The 17,445-nt window shown below is 45.0% G+C and overlaps 1 protein-coding gene across 19 annotated transcripts in view; it reads right to left on the reverse strand.

Moving 5' to 3' along the window:
• The window catches only part of ZNF706 (zinc finger protein 706), a 48,123-nt gene that overhangs the window by 9,843 nt on the left and 20,835 nt on the right, over window positions 1-17,445 (reverse strand). For 7 of the 19 annotated variants that reach the window (XR_007472536.1, XR_007472533.1, XR_007472532.1 and 4 more), the window contains one exon: window positions 876-1,080. The exons of 5 other annotated variants lie outside the window; for them this stretch is intronic. The gene's annotated coding sequence lies outside the window, so the exon portion shown is untranslated. Of the gene's footprint in view, window positions 1-875; window positions 1,081-5,228; window positions 5,293-7,578; window positions 8,651-8,680; window positions 17,153-17,445 lie in introns of those variants that run through there. 7 more of the 19 variants (XR_007472540.1, XR_007472541.1, XR_007472543.1 and 4 more) reach the window with 5 other exon arrangements.

The following is a 17,445-nucleotide window of genomic DNA, read 5'->3' on the forward strand; positions in this document are numbered from 1 at the left end:
AGGGAAGTCCCTAAATATGCTTTCATGGCTTGGCTTGGTCTCCAGCACTTCTGCCATCTGCCACAAGATGAATTTGCCTATCTAGCCTCTGGTCCCTGAATGAGGAGACACTTGGAATAGACCTGAACACAACTGGCAGCTTCAGCTGAACCTATCTGGTTCCAGCCATCACAGCCAATCTGCACACCCATAAGCAATAAATAAATGCTTATTGTTGTAATGCACTGAGATTATGGGGCCGTTTGTTACACAGCACTTGAGTAGCAGACACCTGACTACTATAATGGCTCAGATGTGCAACTTTAGTCATCTCTGACATTTGCATTTCCTTTATCCTCATAGCTATTCTTTGTCAAGCACTTGTAAGCTCCTTTGAACCATCTTCCAGATGATTCCCACTCCACTGTCCTTCCCCTTCATCACTTTATACTTGACTTCCTGCAAAGGCTTCTGTTTTTTCAGAGCTGAAGCAGCCCAGCAACTCAGAGCTAAACTTTGTGCGGTTTTAATAACCAGGCTTAGCCTAGGGTTCTGGTACAGTTCTTTCCCCTGCTTTCCATAGGTCTTATCTTTTATCTTTATGGGATGGTCCTAGGGATTGTGGGTCATTTTAGTTTAATTCTCCTCAAGTCATTTTTTTAGAAGTAACAAATATAAAGTTCTCTTCACATTAAGGTCAAATTTCTCTCCTTGATTTTCCAAGCCCTGCTATAATTTGGCCTCACCTCATCCATTATTTAAAACTAAATAATAATCATACTTATCCAGCACATTGAATTGCTTACTATGTGCCAGACATCACTTTGTCTTTCACATTGTACAGGTTAAGATTAGGTTCAACCATGTAATAAAGGCCCCAAATCACAAAGGCTTACATAAGATAGTCGTTTCTCTCTCTCTTGTGTATAAGCACAGAAGTAGGTAGCCAGGGGCTGCTATAGTAGATTTGCTCGTGAAGTCTTCAGGGACAAAGGCTTCTTCCGGCTCACAGCTCCACCATCCTTACGGTGTTACCCTTATCCTCAGGTCTCAAAGGGCAGCTAGGATGCCAGATATCACATCCACATTCCAGGCAGCAGGCTGGAAGAAGGGACAAAGAAGACAAAGGGAGCAAAGAGTACATGCTAGCTGCCTTTCCAGGTAGAAGCCAAGTAGCATCTGCTTATATCTCACTGGCCATAGTTACATGGCCAGGCACAGCTACAAGGGAGGCTAGAAAGTACAGTTTTTATTCTGGGAGGCTATATGCCCAGCTAAACATTGGAAGCCGTTACTATGGAAAAAGAGGAAAAAGGGTATTGTGGGGTAACTAGCAGCCTCTGTCTCAGATATATTCACTCATTCAATCCTCAGGACAATCTTATGAGATAGATACTATTCTTATGTTCACTTTACAGATGGGGCAACTGAAGCATACAGAGGATAACTACCTTGGCCAAGGTCACACAGCTAGGATGAATTCAGGCAACCTGCCTCTGGAAGCTGTGTTCTTCACCCCCAAGCTACCCAATTCCCGTGGGAATGAGCCTGCCCACCTGACTCAGGTAATCCCTCAGCTGAGGTCTCCTCTGTCCCGTCCACTGCCCCTCAGGACCCGGGTTCAGGCCTTGCCCTGTCCTCCTGTAAATTCTCCCCCGTGGCTTCACTGTCCTGGCTCGCAATGCCCAAGAGGGAGAGACACAGTTTATGCAGCATCAGAGTACCTACTCCATCTAAGGAGTTCGATGTAGTGATTAAGAGCTTGGGCTCTGGAGTCCAGTAGAGTGAAGTTTGAATCCTGTGTGACCTTGCACAAGTCACTTGACCTCTCTGTGCTCAGTTTCCGCTTCTATAAAATGGGAGATATGAGGGAACCTGCCTCATAGGACCATTATGAGGGGCCAATGCTCAGTACAGGGAAGCTTCTGTGATTCTGCCAACATTATAGACGCTCCCACATTCCAAACAGAAGTGCTTTAGACACACAGAGGAGGGGGGACATTTACTGGAGCCTTTCCATTTATGCCTCCCTCTCTTCTATCAGGGATCTGCAGAGGCTGCTTGAGAACATTCATCTGTGGCTCTGATCCTTTAGACATGGCCCTGAATGACCAAGAGGAGTTACAAGTTACGAATTCCTTGATTTGCAATACAAACTGGCCACCAGCGGAATCTGCTTAGTGGGGAAAATGCTAGTATTTAACAGATGTGAAGAAATACCGTTCTTGGACAGAACACAAAGCAACAACGGTATCCACCAAAGAGAATGACTTTTATTATTACACAAAACATTTCCTATCGGAGCACATATAAATCCAGAGAACAGCTGCATTTTCAAAACAAACAGATTAGATATCTTTGATGAATTGAGTGGGGTAGGGACTGGGAGACAGGGGAAAACGAAGCACATGATTATTTATTTATTTTTTTTTTTTTTGCGGTACGCGGGCCTCTCACTGTTGTGGCCTCTCCCGCCGCGGAGCACAGGCTCCGGACGTGCAGGCTCAGCGGTCACCGCAAAACGGGCCCAGCCGCTCCGCGGCATGTGGGATCTTCCCGGGCCGGGGCACGAACCCGCGTCCCCTGCATCGGCAGGCGGACTCTCAACCACTGCGCCACCAGGGAAGCCCTAAGTACATTATTTTAAAATTTGGTAATGCTTTCACTGAATTTAAACAGAAATGAAAATTAGGACAGAGTGAGAAAAAAACACTTGTTCATGAACAAAATGCCTTCTCAGGAGCAGAGCTTACTGTGATGCTCATTGTTTTATGCAGGAAGAACTCGGTTCTATCAGTATTTCCTGGGCTTGCGAAGAGGCAGCAACACCCATGCCTGGCACGGCAAAGGCTTCCTGGAGCCCACTTTTCTGAATCCCTAAGGTGGCTAAGCTAATGTGCTCCCCAGATCTGCCCTTCCCCTCCCCAGCAGGCTTCAGCCAAGCTCTGTTTATTCTCTCTTACATCTGTTCCTTCCAACCCATTCTCACTGCTCCCACCCTTATTTTCGCACATCGGGGCTAGTGTTGTAGTTTCCAGACAGTTTATAGGAACCTTTCCTCTCCATCCCACTATAATCACACAGCTAGAGTCTTAAAGGCTGACCTTTTGCCCATCGTCCCTCTGACTGTATTCTTCTGACCATTTTCAGAGGTGGAGAAGTCTCTCAAGACAGCCCATTCCTCCTTTAAGAGTTCTAGTTTTTTCTTCTAAATTCAAATCTATGCTTCTGATAAGTTCCACGCAGCTGAGATAGAATTAATCCATTGACTTCCTCTTTTACAGTTTTTCTTCTCACATGGAATTCTTTTTCTCCTGTAGCTGATTGTTAATTGTCTTCCCAATATCTATTTTCTCCTTCAAAAGTAATAGTTTTAGCTGGGCATGAGGCTACCAGGGAAGGACTACATTTCGATTTCCTTTAGGCTGGGTGTGGTCACATGACTAAGTGCAGGCCAGTGTGATATGAATAGAAGCCATATAAGCAACTTCCTGTTATGTCCTCAAAGTGACTGAGTGGTACATCTTGGTCTCTATCACCTTTCTGGCTGGGAATGGTGAGGACGGGGGCAGCCACCTTGAACCCGCTAGTGGAAGCCTCATACTGAGGACAGTGCAACTCGGTTGGACCACCTGCCACCCAAGCGCTGAGAGAGAAATGAACTGTCACTGCGGTAAAGCCTCTGTATTCTGGACTCTCTTTGTTACAGCAGCTTAGCCTGTACCTTAATCTCCTCATGTCCATTTAAGACAGTCCTACTCTGTAAGGCTTCACTCAACCAGAAATGTACCTCTCCATCCTCTGACTCCAAAGCCTTTTGACCTACCTCTCGTGTTGGGCCTCATACTTTACCTTGCACATGAGTCTTATTTGCTCCCTGAAGTTCAAACGGGACAAGGGGCCAAATCCTAATCAACACTTTATATTACACGAAGCCTAGTATGCTGCCTTACACTCGAATGGTTGTCAACAAACGAATCAAACGAATGCAGAGATTACACTTCAAAGTCTATGTACGCGATGAATTATAACAAAATATAGTCATATGTGCTTAAATAACCATATCCAAAGACTGCAAGATAAGATGTCACTGTCAAGGGACTTCCTTGGTGGTCCAATGGGAAAGAATCCGCCTTCCAATGCAGCAGACGTGGGTTTGATCCCTGGTCAGGGAACTAAGGTCCCACATGCCACGGAGCAACTAAGCCCACACGCCACAACTACTGAACCCACGCTCCCTGGAGCCTGCGCATCACAACTAGAGAGGGAAAACCCGCACGCCACAACTAGAGAGGAGCCCGAGCGCCACAACGAAGAGACCTCACGCTGTAACGAAAGATCCCGCATGCCGCAACAAAGATCCCGTGTGCCACAACTAAGACCAAATGCAGCCCAAAAGTAAGGAAAATAAATAATTACTTTATTTTATTTTTTTAAATGCCACTGTCAAGCTAGAGAGTGAGATGCCAAGCTGGCAAGCTACTGGTCTTTCTCCTGTTCAACATTTGTATCAACAACTGCAGTGAAACAGTCAGCATACCCATCACACCTGTGGGTAACACAATGGGACGCCACTAAACTAGATAAGAGAACCAAGAATCAGAAAGATCTGTACAGACAAGAACAAGGGATGAAGATTAAACTCTAACAGGTGAAGCTTCTGAATATCAAGAATACGATGTGACGGCCAAAAAATGTTAGTGCAATTCTGGGCTGAACAAATTTGGTCAACAACTACTTATTGAGTGCCTCCTAAGCACGAGTGTTGTGTGGGAGACGAGGATGAGGAAGGGGTGACCCATTTGCGAGGCGCTTACAAAGACATGGCACATGTCCCACCCACAGTGCCAGGTAGAAAGAAAGCATTTGGTGCTGCAGGAGCAAAGAGGTGGGAGCTTGGCACAAGTACGATGAAAAGGGAGTAGCTGAGTTTAGCTTGAGTGTGGGCTCGTGAAGAGCACGGAGCGCTAAGGGAGGAGAGTTGGATACCAATCTGCAGTGTTTCCTCAGTGCCAGGCTAAGGAGATTGGGATTTATGTGAAAGGAGGGGGCAACTGAAGGATTTTGCAGAAAAAAAAAAAAAAAGATCAGTATTTTAGGAAGATTTCTTTGGAAGCAGTCTGTTCAGCAGATTGGAGTGGGGAGACACATAGAAGATTAGAAATGGAGGCATCTCTTTAGAGACTGTCTTGTTCAACATCTTCATTTTATAAGTGGAGAAACGGAGGCCGAAGATATAAGTCATGTACCTAAAGCCAAAGAGCTGGCAGACGCACAGCAGAACCAGAATCCAGAACTGGGGGCTTCTTGGTCCTGGGGGAGACAAACCAACAGCAATTAGACCTTGCATAGCAATTGAAGTTTAAGAAAGCATTTCTGGAGAGACTTGAGGCAAGAAAAGCAGTTAAGGGACTATTTCCACAGTCAAGGAAAAATATGAGTAGTAGAAGTAAGAAGAGAGTAAGCTGTGGGAGAAATTGCGTGGATGCTGGGGGTTGGGAGAGAAGGAGAGGCAAAGCGACTGCGTTTTTAGGGCTGGGACACACAAAGGACGGCAGTGGGACTCATGGACACTGGAAACATAAGGATGAGGAACAAGTTGGAGGAGTCCCGTTTTGGGTGGGTCCCATCTTAATAAAACTGGAATGTGTCAAAGGAATATGTCCAGAAGATGGTAACTAGAAAGCAAATCACAGGAAGGTGTGACAGAACTGCTTAGTCTGGAGAAACCTAAATTGATTGCTAGAAGCAGAGTTGAGAAGATTTCTGGAGAGATATGGTAGCTGGCTTCACATCTTAACATTTTACAGAACATTCGTGAAACTGCCTCCTAATTAGCATGGCACCAGCGGAGGGTGCTGCAGGGCACGGGCCAAATGATCGGGGTAAATAATCTCCTCTCTGTGAAGCATTGTAGCAGGAGCAAAGGCTTTGCAGTCACACAGACCTGGGTTCTAGGCTCAGCTGTGAGCTGTGTGACTTTGGGCAAGTTGCTGAGCCTCTCTGTGCCTTAGTTTCCCCAGATCCAAAATAAAGAGGCTAGATTGGAAGACTCGAAAGATCCAGTGTAGATATAAAATTCCTTGGTACCAAAAATGTGGCTTATGTGCATAAAATAAACAAATGGAAATTTTAAGGTTATCTTATTTGGATTTTGCTCCTGAACTTGTACTAATATTGGTGATGAGTACGAACAGCCAGCTTGCTTCTGTTGCACTCCACGATGGCATGTAATGATGGAAAAGAGCTGACATGTTCACAAAAGCACTTTTCTCTGTGGGTAGGAGTGGGAAAGAGTCCCATTTAGCTGATATCACTAATTTTTAAAGAAAACCATATGAGCTAAAGAGAACTGAAGATGAATGTGGGAGCTATGAGTCAACCACTGAATTTCAACTGCATTAATTTTACATTATAAATGACACAGTTTTAAAGTTTCTTAGATTTTATAAAACTTGTGATTTTTCTTTAAAAAACCTCATCCAGATACATGCCAGTACATGTTAAAAAAAATACTGAACATTTATCCCCATCCTAAAGCATCTTTAAAACAATGACTATGCTCTTAGCTATTTTCAATACAAAATCCATTCTCTAGCAGCCTTATAAACTGATAATACTTTTTGTGAAAACTAGCTTCTTCTTATAAAAAACAGTCTGTTATCCTTGTGTGATTTTTTTTTTCCTTTTCAAATTGTTTTGTAAGAGATAATGCTGCTTAAAAACATCCAGCATTTCCATTAGCAAGGAAATATTCAGAAGGCTTCTGGATAAGCAATACTTACATATAGTTCCTTTAATCTTAGATATCTAAGTTTCAATGGCAGAAATGAGAGATTGCTTTCCTTTACTGTGGTAGAATCAAAGTAGCATTACAAATGTTCAGGTAGAGAACTAAAATGTAAGACCTAGAGATTATATAAGAGAGATCCGTGTTTGCCATCCACGCCTCAAAGCAAAACAAGACCCAGAGGCAGAAAAGCATTTCAAAGACTGACTTAGAGGACTAGGGAAAATACTTCTATCAAATCAAATTTTAGGACAATCTTGAACTGTGGCAAGAAGAAAAGAACACTGTTAAAAATAAATATTCCTTCTCTTTTAACCACAGACAGTTCTGCAACATCTTACATTAGCAACACAGACAGACTGCACCCAGTTTTAGTTCATTCGCAGTCACTTAACTGCTCCCAGCCTCGGTTTTTTTCATCACCAAAATGGGGGTGATGTTATTGCTATTTATTTACTGCCAGGGTGAGCGTGAGGCTGAAACGAGACCATGCATGTGAAACGCTCTGTAAACCATACAGCACTTCACTTCACACCAGGGCTGTTCTGGTGTGGGTGGAACCCGCCTGCTCACGGCCATGCTAACGGCCTGGAAAGAACTAGGAACTGTTGTCTAGTAACACACGCTGCTGGTATCAAAACTGCAATGGGCATTCAGTTAGAAATAGCATTATTAAGGGGAAAAACTCTGCTCTGCCCGTCGTGACAGCGACAGGGTGCTGCTTCTTGGCGTAGACCTGCCACTCAAGCTAAGTTCCATGCAGGTCGAAAGATTCACCATGTGGACCGAAAGGACAGAATTGTCTCCGGCTTTGGGTTCTTTTTTTTTTTCTTTTTTTGTAACAGAAAGCAGAATTCTCTTTGTTTAAAAAAGAATGTGGGGGAAGGAGAGTGTATGTGTGTTGTTCAAAGGCTTGAGAAAATGGTTTAAGCAGCTGGAGGAATAAAGGAAGGAGCACTGAGGAAAGGATGTGCAAAGTCTAAAGGTGGAAGCGACCAGGAATGGATTGCATTTTGGTGACAAGTGAGGCAGGTAATGGTGAGAAGGCAGGATGCTCGCATATTGAAGAGGCGCCCTTGGAAAACAGGCTTTTCCTTTTAATTAGCTTTGCTGCTGGAAGAATCTCCTCCTTCCAGTTCCTGACCATTCTCCCAGCCCAGAATCTTGTTTGCCGTCCTCACGTATCCTAAGGGTGCTGTGGGCCGGCTCTGATTGGGGGCGGGTCAGTAACTGCACGGCCACTTCACACACTGGGCCCAGAGTCCCAGGAGGAAGAGCTCCTGCGACAGGGAGTGTTCCCCCTCTAAAGGAAAACCAGGGGGAGCACAGCCTTTTTGATGGTGACTTAGACACTTTTTAAGCCAGATGTCGTTCTTCGGATGAGGTAATGATTCCTCCCTCCCTGGCCCGCCCACTCCCCCTCTGAAATGTTCTATTTTCCAGGAATATGCTGGAGAGACTACTTGTTGTTCCCCAAAGTCTGTTCCCTTCCTCCCTCTTAAGAGAATCTGCTTTTACTGGTTGCCCAAAATAAAGACAACATTTCCCAGCTTTTCCTGTGGTTGGTTAAGTGCTGGGAGCATCTTCTGGGGAGGCAGCATGCTCTGCCTCTCTCTCCTGCCTGGGCCGAGGATGTGGACATCTCGACCATGCCGATGAGGGCCATCCCCTAGGAATGATGAAGCAGTAAGACAAGGGGAGCTTCGGTCTCTGACATCATGGAGCCACTGTGTAAGTCCTAGATGGCCAACCTTCAGCCTATTAGTAAGAGCAATAAACCTCGATATTGTTTAAGCCACTGATACTGTAGGTCTCTGTTAGAGGCAGCTGAACCAATAGTCTAACAAATGCACCTTCTTGACTCAGTTTTACCTTCTTACTCTGATGATTTATATTCAGAGTATTTTTAACTTTGTCTACATCTGGGGTAAAGACATTTTTGAAGGACCCAGCAGCTCTTCAATAAATCTAGTTTTCTCCAAAACTATTCCAGCAAATTCATGTGATTGGGAAATTAGTCTACTAAGTAGGGATAAAAACGGGGTTTTTCACAGGAGATTGTTTGGGAGAGCGAGCGTATCCAAAATATAGTCCTCGGCTACATCTGCAGAATGCTATTAGAGCCCGTCTGCTCAATTACGAGCTGGTGAGCCTGCGCAGAGACAGAGAATGTGGACGCACACGCATGACAGCAGGCTGGGCCCTGGACACCTATAGGGGAACAGAAATCAGCTCGGCTGTGCTAAAATGGTTCTCCACAATATCTGGATAAGAACTGAGCACCAGTGAGTCACCAAAGTTAAAGATGAAAAACAACAGCTGAGGCTGGACTAAGAGACCAAGGAGCCAAAGCCAAGTCTGTTATATATTATTTTACAGTGTTACAGGGAAAGGGAGAGGTTTTGGAAAGGAGCAATGTGGAAGAATCTGCGTTGGGCTAAGCCCCCCCAGATATGTGTGTGTATATATGTGTATATGTGTATACATACAGTACTCCAGGGTTAGAGGATAACATCACTTTGGACAATATTCTTTACGTAAAAATTCATTTCCATAATAAAGAATTTAACAACTATAGCTTTCAAAGAATCTTAGAAGTAGAAAGAAGACCCCTTGGGATATGGTTGTTCAAGCAGCTGTAAATTCACACAAACTGCAAAATAACTCAGTCTTCATTCCACCACCATAGAGTGAGGATATTCTGAGTAAACTTGTCAGATGTAGGGATAACCTCCATCACCAGCACGCCCCCCTAATTTACCCCAATAGGAATGGTCTACCCTTCCTTACTGATTCCTTTTTTAATAAAGTTTCATAAATTGTCTTTTTAATTAAGCATTCTACATTTTTTTCAAGGAAGACAGATTGAAACTCATTGGCTTGTATCGTCCATGAGTCACCTTTTGGACAACCGGGTTGCTGTGTTCTTGGGTCCTGTCTTTGGGTCACTCATTTCTCACGAGCGGTGAGAGCTTACGGCTACTCAGTTATATCTGCAAATCTTTTCAGTGCCCTGAAAGCAAGTTTTTAGGACCTAGAGACCAATATATTTTGTACAGCCACTTATATGGAGTGTTGTTCTCTTTTAACCATGTTTGTTTCATCCTTTCTAATTCTGAGAGCACTATTTTTGATGGAGAAGAAATGGAGAGGAGTTATCTGTTGATTTGAAAAGAAACAGGTATCATGTAGAATACAGCCTTTAAAAAAGTGTTACATTTTTCTAACATTTAAGCAGCAGTGGTTCTCCACCCTGGCTGCACATCAGAACTGCTTAGAAAGCTTAAAACAAAAAAAAAAAAACGAGAAAAACCCCACAAAACACAAAAATACCATGCCTGGGGCCCCACTCCAGATATTCTGACTTAACTGGTCTGAGGTGTGGCCTGGGTATCTGTATTTTTCTAATGTGCAGGATTGCAAGAATCACTGCAAATCTAACCATTAGAAAGTATAACTTTTTTTTTTAAAGGCCTTATTCTATAGGTAATCTAGAGGGCCCATAAGTTAGGTTGCTGCCATGCTTTGGCAGATAAAAAGGCACTTTCAGGCTGTAAGCCCACACACTCATGAGGGCCCTGGGCAACGAGGTGCTGGCAGGCTTGACTCAGCCCAGTGGTTCTGAAATTCTCTCTGGATAGAACCTTCTGAGGACCATGTTTGAAATGCAGATTCCTGGAGCTCCCTCCACGCTTAGGTGTTCTGAATTGGTTGGGGAGAGAAGGAAGGTAAGGGCGACCAGGAATCTGCATTGGTAACACAAGGGCCAAGCAATTCTGATGTTGCCATCTCACAGACTTAGACAGCGGCACGTGGCCTCATAACACACATGAACTACACATACTGAGCACAGTTTAGGGTATTCAAAGTAGAGCTTTTCAGTGTCAGGTGTGAGCCTGACCAACCAGGGCTGGCTTAGAGTTCAGGTCTGCCCCTTGACCCGTAGACCCAACAGGAAAAAAGCCTGATTCTGGACCAGAGAAACACACTGACCAAGCCATGTTTTCTGGGTGGTGCCCATCATTTCTGGGGTCTGTCTTTACCTATCCCTCCCCAACACAGGGTTCTGCTATTTCTTCTCACTCTCCTCCTCCCTTAACCTTTGCACACAATTTCTAAGTATTGACTAGCCCTGGTTGGAAAGCCTCAGTCTCACTGGCTTAGGCCTTCCTGCCGGTTCCCACCGTCCACTGGAGAGCTCCATCACGCTCAGGGTCTGCGAGGCACCTGAGCCACCTCCTCCTCAGGTCAACCATGTGCTCGTGTGACAGAAGGGCCTTCTTTAGGACTCCATCTCTTTTGCACCATAGTCCCTTTTTCGTTTCTGGCCATGAAATCCTACCTATAGTTTTCTAAACTCTGTAATCTACACCTCATGAAAGGCGAGCCTTCTAGACCGCAGAGCTGGACTCTGCCCTGTCTCGGAGCGATATCTCTGCTTATCCAGGCCCTCCCTGGCTAGAAGCTGGGCACAGCTTGTGCTCTTTTTTGTTTGAGTTTTCACACTTTTCCACTTTGGTCTCAATACCTTTCTACGCATCGCTGTGATCTTGGCAATGAGGCATTTTTCCTTCTTGGTGAGAAGTATATCTAGATGCTTGACCCTCACCTTTCCTTCATCTTCTCAAAGACGAAACCGACGTGTCAAAAATCTAACAAATGCACTCTTTTGGCAGAGTGAACGTTCTAGTAAGGGTTCAAAGAGCTGAAATACATTCTTATTTTTTACCACATCTTGCCCCTCTTTGGATTCGGGATGCGGAAGCCATGGCCTACGGACGCTGGTAATGGCCTGCGGTCCCTAAGTTTTACGGAGCCCGCATGGTGAGATCACTTCTGATACTCTCTCCCTTCACCTCCACCCAGATACTCTCCACCACACTTCTTCATGCAGGGTTCCGGCTTTCTGTGTACTTTTATCATTTTTGGACATTTACTGCCCTTCTGCCACCCCTTATTTCAGGGCTTCCATATTCCAGTCTGAGCCCTCTGTTTCAGGGGTATCTGGGAAATACTGATTTCTTCCAGGCGTTAACATCTCAAGTTCCCTTTGCTTAATACTCACAACCTCCTAACTTGAAATCAGATTTTCCCTTTTTTTTCCATGCAAATTAAGGGATTCTTCAATCGCTCACTATGTCCCACGTTCTCTGATGAACGAATAGCCAAGGGCTATAGTTTCACCTGAGTGGCTTTCCCACCTTCGCGAATTCCAGCTCAAGTCTTGGTGAAGTTACTGCAACTCTGACAAGCACATCTTCCCTGACCTTCACAGGGTGAGTTGTGGCCCCTGCCATGACAGTTGTTCCCTAGGTCATCCGCCTGCCAAAGGCAATCAGGAGTTTCGGAAACCCTTACAAAGGAATTGACAAGAGATGGCTTGGGCTCGTGACCGACCGTGTTGCTGACACGTGGTGGTGCTTTCTGCCCCACGGCCAGGAAGCCCTCGATGGCGGGTCACGGCGCAGCTGGATCTCAGAGCCAGACCTCATTACTTGTCCAGTGTCAGTCTTAACGTTCGTAAGTCCCCAGTGCTGACCTTTGTCCTGCCTGTAGCTGCTGCTCGCATTTGCTGAGGTGGGAGAAGGCCTCTTGCCCCTCCTGTTACAGTGCCTTTATTCGAGTCCTCGGAGGCAGCCTTACTTACCAGTCAGCATTCTTAGAGGAGCCTCGGATCCACCACCTCACAGCTGGTCAGACGCCTCAAGGACACCACTCAGACCCAACGTCCAAGGGCTCTTGGACACTGGTTTCCTGCTGACGGGGACCTGCCTCCCAGTCCCTCAGGGCCCGGCCACCCTGACGGTCCTGAGCAGCGGCAGCCCTGCTGACCCGGGCACTGCCCACCCAGTAGTAGCTGGGGGCGGCTTGCGTTCTCTTTTTGTTTGAGAATCTAATCCCAGCGAAGTGGGGTGAAGAGTATGAGTTGCAATGTTCTTTTCACAACTTCTACCTAAATGAGAATTTAAGACTCCCCAGACCCCAGGTCCTCCTCCTCTCTGTCCCCTGTCACAACAAAACTCTTGAATCAGGAGGTCTAAACAGGCTGTTTCTACTTTCTCATCTCCCATTAATCTGCCTTCTGTCCTCACGACACACTTGAAGATGATCGTGTTAAGATCACCAGTGTGTCCTGGTGTTGCCAGGACGTTTCTCGTTCCATCTCGCTGGCCCTGGTCTCTGCGGCACTGGACAGCGAGTGTTCCCTCCCTGAAGGAACCCCCTCTCTGTGTTGCTTGACCTCATCCCCAATGCCAGTTCTTCTCTCCTTTCCTGCCTCCTAGCCGCCCTCTACCTAACTTCTGGATGTTGGGTTCCTCAGGGCTTGGGCCTACTACCTCTTCTCTTTTCTAAGTGATTTCACCCAGTCCTACAGCTTTCAATACCTTCCACAGGTTGACAGTTCTGGAATTTATACCTGCAGCCCCCAGAATATGTCCACCGAGCATATGTCCACCGAGACATACTTGCTTCAAGTACAATGTACTGGACATTACCGCTTGGCTAACACACATCCCAAACATGTCCAAAGGTGAGTTACTAATTTTCTTGGCAAACTCCTCCCAAATCTGTTCCTTCTCTCATATTCTCCACCATCTCAGTATATGGCATCACCCTCCACTCAGCTGATTAAGCCAGGAATCTGAGTCATCTTTGATTCCCCCTTTTCTTTCGTCCACAGAGAAGCCATCAGTAGGCCCAGGTGGTTCTACCTCTAAAATACGTTCTACATCAGCCCACTTCTCTATTGCCCCCACTCAGGTCCAAGTCTCCAACGTCTTTTGCTTGAGTTAGTTATACTCTCCTAATCTGTCTCCACTACCACACTCATCGCCTTCCAAGTGACTGTCCACATGGCAGGAAGAATGCTCTTGACAAGATGTAAGTCACAGCATGTCACTCTCCTGCTCTGAACATCTTCAGTTCTTCCCATTGCATTTAAAATAAAGCCCCAAAGCCTCACCACAGCCACCAAAGCCTTGTCTCCTGCTCACCTCTAAACCTCAGCCCATGCCACTCTATCCCTGGAGTGTTTGCTTCTCTCCAGCATATATAAGCCCTCTTCCCATTCTTAGAATAGGCTAAGTTCTTTCCTGCCTCCGGCCCTCTGTACTTGCTATTTCCTCAGCCTGCAAAGCCCAGGTTACCTGGCCTCCAGAGAGGGACCTGATGACCACCCTATGTGGAGGAACATACACCTGTGATACTCTCATGGCACCGGGCTACCTGTCTGCCCAGCAGACTACAAGCTGCCTGAAGGCAGGGACCCTTCTATCATGCTCCGGGTTGCAGCCCCAGTGCCTGATACATAGATGATCAAAACTTAACAGTGATCTAGATATGGGTCCTTTCACCTATAGGATGCTTAAGGGCCTATCTCCATATGCCACAGTTCCCCAAAAAAGGTATGCAGTTTAGGGTCTGCAGCACCCCTGAAAGCGTACTGCTAAGATCTCCTTCAAGACAACCAACCAGCTGTGGGAAGTCTAGTTGACTGATAGCCCCTGCGGTTGCCTGTTTGGACCTACTACTGTCTTCATGCTAGGCTATGCTCTCCACCCCTTCCCCAGGCTGCCCGCAGCCACTGACAGCTGAGCGAGGGGAGAGTGCTGGCCCATCCCTGCCCCACACGGGGTTTCTCTCCTGGGCAGCTTCTGAGGGCACCCCATGGGTCTGGCAGAAGCTTGCTCAGAACTGCACTGCAATCTGAGGGTTTTGCTACCCCATTCTTCCCTTCTTCTCGCCTTTCTCCCTTCACAGGTTTGAGAACTGCACCATGGTCCAAAGGCTTTTATAGGCTATTCCCGCTCTCCCCCTTTTATCCTTCACAGGCTCTCCCCCTAATCTGTTAAAAATTCCAATCCTGTTTTGACATCGGCTTCCCAGGGGCCCCTTCAGAACCTTGAAAGATTTGAGACTATAAACCAGGGTCCAGAACAACAAAGTCTCCTATTTGACACTATGTATAAAACCATCTGTTCACTTCCCACACCCCTTTTCCAGGCATGACCTTCAACTAAGAGAGATTACAAAATACCACCTATGCCCTGGAGCCCTGGTTTACCCCCCAGGGCTCCAGATCACTATAGGTAGTGATCCAGTCCAGATTTCATTTCACATTTGTTCCCACAGGAGAATGGGTAACCACTTGCAGACCTGATCAATTCTGGCACAACTCAGGTCCATGCTCCAGAAAGGCAGCTTAAATTCATGCTCAGGCATCTATAAATCCCTGTCACCAACTCCTGCCCCTTGTTTTGGTACTAGTGACATAATGTTTGCAGCAGCTAGTGACTAGAAAGCTTTAGTAATTTTGTAGAGGATAAAACCTGCTCTCTTCAGGAAAGAGAACCATATGCGATTTTATAACTTGTATGTATATATATATATGTGGCATTTCTTTGCCTTCTCTGATTGAAAATCAGTATTTATTTAGTCCTGCTCCGTGTAAACTCCATGAATACCAAAACTGTGTATCTGCTTCATTGCTGTACCCCATAAAGGCACTCAGTAATTATTTGTTGAGTAAACTGTCCTATAGGTTATTTCACATGATCTCATTTAAGCCTCAAAACAACATTGGGACGTAGGTATTATGTTCATTTTACTAAAACTCAGAAGGATCAAGTGACTTTCCCAACGTTCCCTGGCACTCTCCAACAATTCAGACACCAAACATTCAAACAGCTTATATGGGGTCAGATAATTAGGTTGCTTATTGTGTTTGGCTTACATTTATTGAATACTCTGCTCCAAGCACTTAATAATACTTTTATCACATTTAAGAGGTAATTAACTTTTTATCATCCTTATTTTATGGCTACGTTGAATGACTTGCCTAAGGTCACATAGGTAAGGGGCAGGGTTGAAACTCAAACACAGGCGAGTTCAGAGCCCATGTTCCAAATTCTCACACCACACTGCTTCATTCCAAATGACAAGAAACAGTCACTGCCCCCCAGACTTTAAAAGAACAGATAGCTACATCTTTGGGAGACTAACAAAAGGTCTGGTAGGAGCAGTAAACCACAGGGCAGAATTACATTTTACCTTTCCCTAAAAGAAAAGTAAATGGATCTCAGTGTTAAAACAGTAGCTTGGGGAGATCAAGTTTGACAGCGATCTTGTCATTGGCAGTATTCTGTTGACACTGACACTACATGACTTAAGGTACCCACGTCAAGATCTAATGATAAAAGGACAAAACAAAACGGGCAATGTCCTCTCAGGCTGCAGTGGAAAAAAAAATTGTGTATATGAAAAAAAGAGAAGGTACAACAGTACAGAAGAGTTCAGAGAGCTAAGCAACCATGTGATGTTCTGCCTGAGGTTTGGTGTTCCCAGCAGTTTGGCATTTGACCATTTTAATCATACATCACATTCCTATACTCAGTACTAAGAAAAAATTTGCCAAATGTAGGTTTTTGGATTATCCACTGCTGTGCCGTTCAGCCATCCTTGAAAAAGACAGGGATGAACATTCAAAATATGGTATTTAACAACTAGTAGGGCATGGGCTAATCAGACCAGATCCTGGACCAGTGCTGGTATGTGGTCCAACAAGCCCCTTCTGTGCCAGGTGTCACCCCTCTAACTGCTGCATCATGAGGAGGCTGGTGGGGGGCTGAGGGACAGGATGGCTGAAGCAGTAGGCATCACTTGGGGTAGTCAGGCCAGTGGTTATTCCTAACTAGACAGAAGTATTTTGATATGGTAACTGGCAGGGCCATACAGGTGGGTACGGCTAAAAATCAGCTCTGGACACAGGTTAATTGGGCACCAGCTAGTTTCAACCCTTTAAGTGGAAATGTTTGACACTGGACTTTTCCCTTATTTTATTATAATTATTTTAATAAAGAACCAGCTTAGAATATGAGAGCGCCAAACCTCTATGTTTGGACTTAAAGGTCACTTCATTGTCTTGATGCATTAAAAGTATTTTCTTCGAAATGCATTTTTCCTTCTAATCTGTCTTCTCCCAGGAATCTGATGGTAGTCACAACAGCCCACAACAAGTAGATTTATTCTCTTAGGCTTGTAGTTAGACTTTCAAGAACCAAACCAAAAAATACTAGTAAACTTCACTTTCTACGGTCATGTTGACACTCTTTATGGAAATGGCATTGAAAGTTGAGCCGTGACATCAAGCTGCAGGCCTCCCTCACACTGGGAGCTTTTGCATATACCAGCAGTCTGTGGCATTTTGTTAAAGTGGCAGGCTTTCTTATTAGAGCCTAACACAAGCCAATTAAAATCTGGTTTTATATAGAGTTGGTGAGCTTTGTAGTTAGAGCTTGCAAGGTGTTTTAAATCACAGTGACCCAGTTTAGTTCAGGAGCAGTCTTTGTCAATAGGTTGACCACTGGGCATAGGACTTTCTAGCTGTAGACAATGCAAACGATCATTAAAAAATAGTGGCATTTTGAATTTGAAATATCAAAACACAAACTAATCAACCCACCAGTCAACAAAACCAAAACAAAAGGAAAACCACTTGCAAGGTATAAATGAAAAAATAAGGGATTTTACTTATTTTATATCTGTACGTATTGGTTGAATTGTTTATCATGAAGAACTAAAAATGTCCCTCAACAAGACTAATAAAAAACAAGATAACTTTGAAGAAAAGTTCCAAAGCATTTAAGAGCTAAGGTATTTCCCACTGATATTCCTTC

Source organism: Orcinus orca, chromosome 17, assembly GCF_937001465.1.
Source record: "Orcinus orca chromosome 17, mOrcOrc1.1, whole genome shotgun sequence".
Lineage (NCBI taxonomy): Eukaryota > Metazoa > Chordata > Mammalia > Artiodactyla > Delphinidae > Orcinus > Orcinus orca.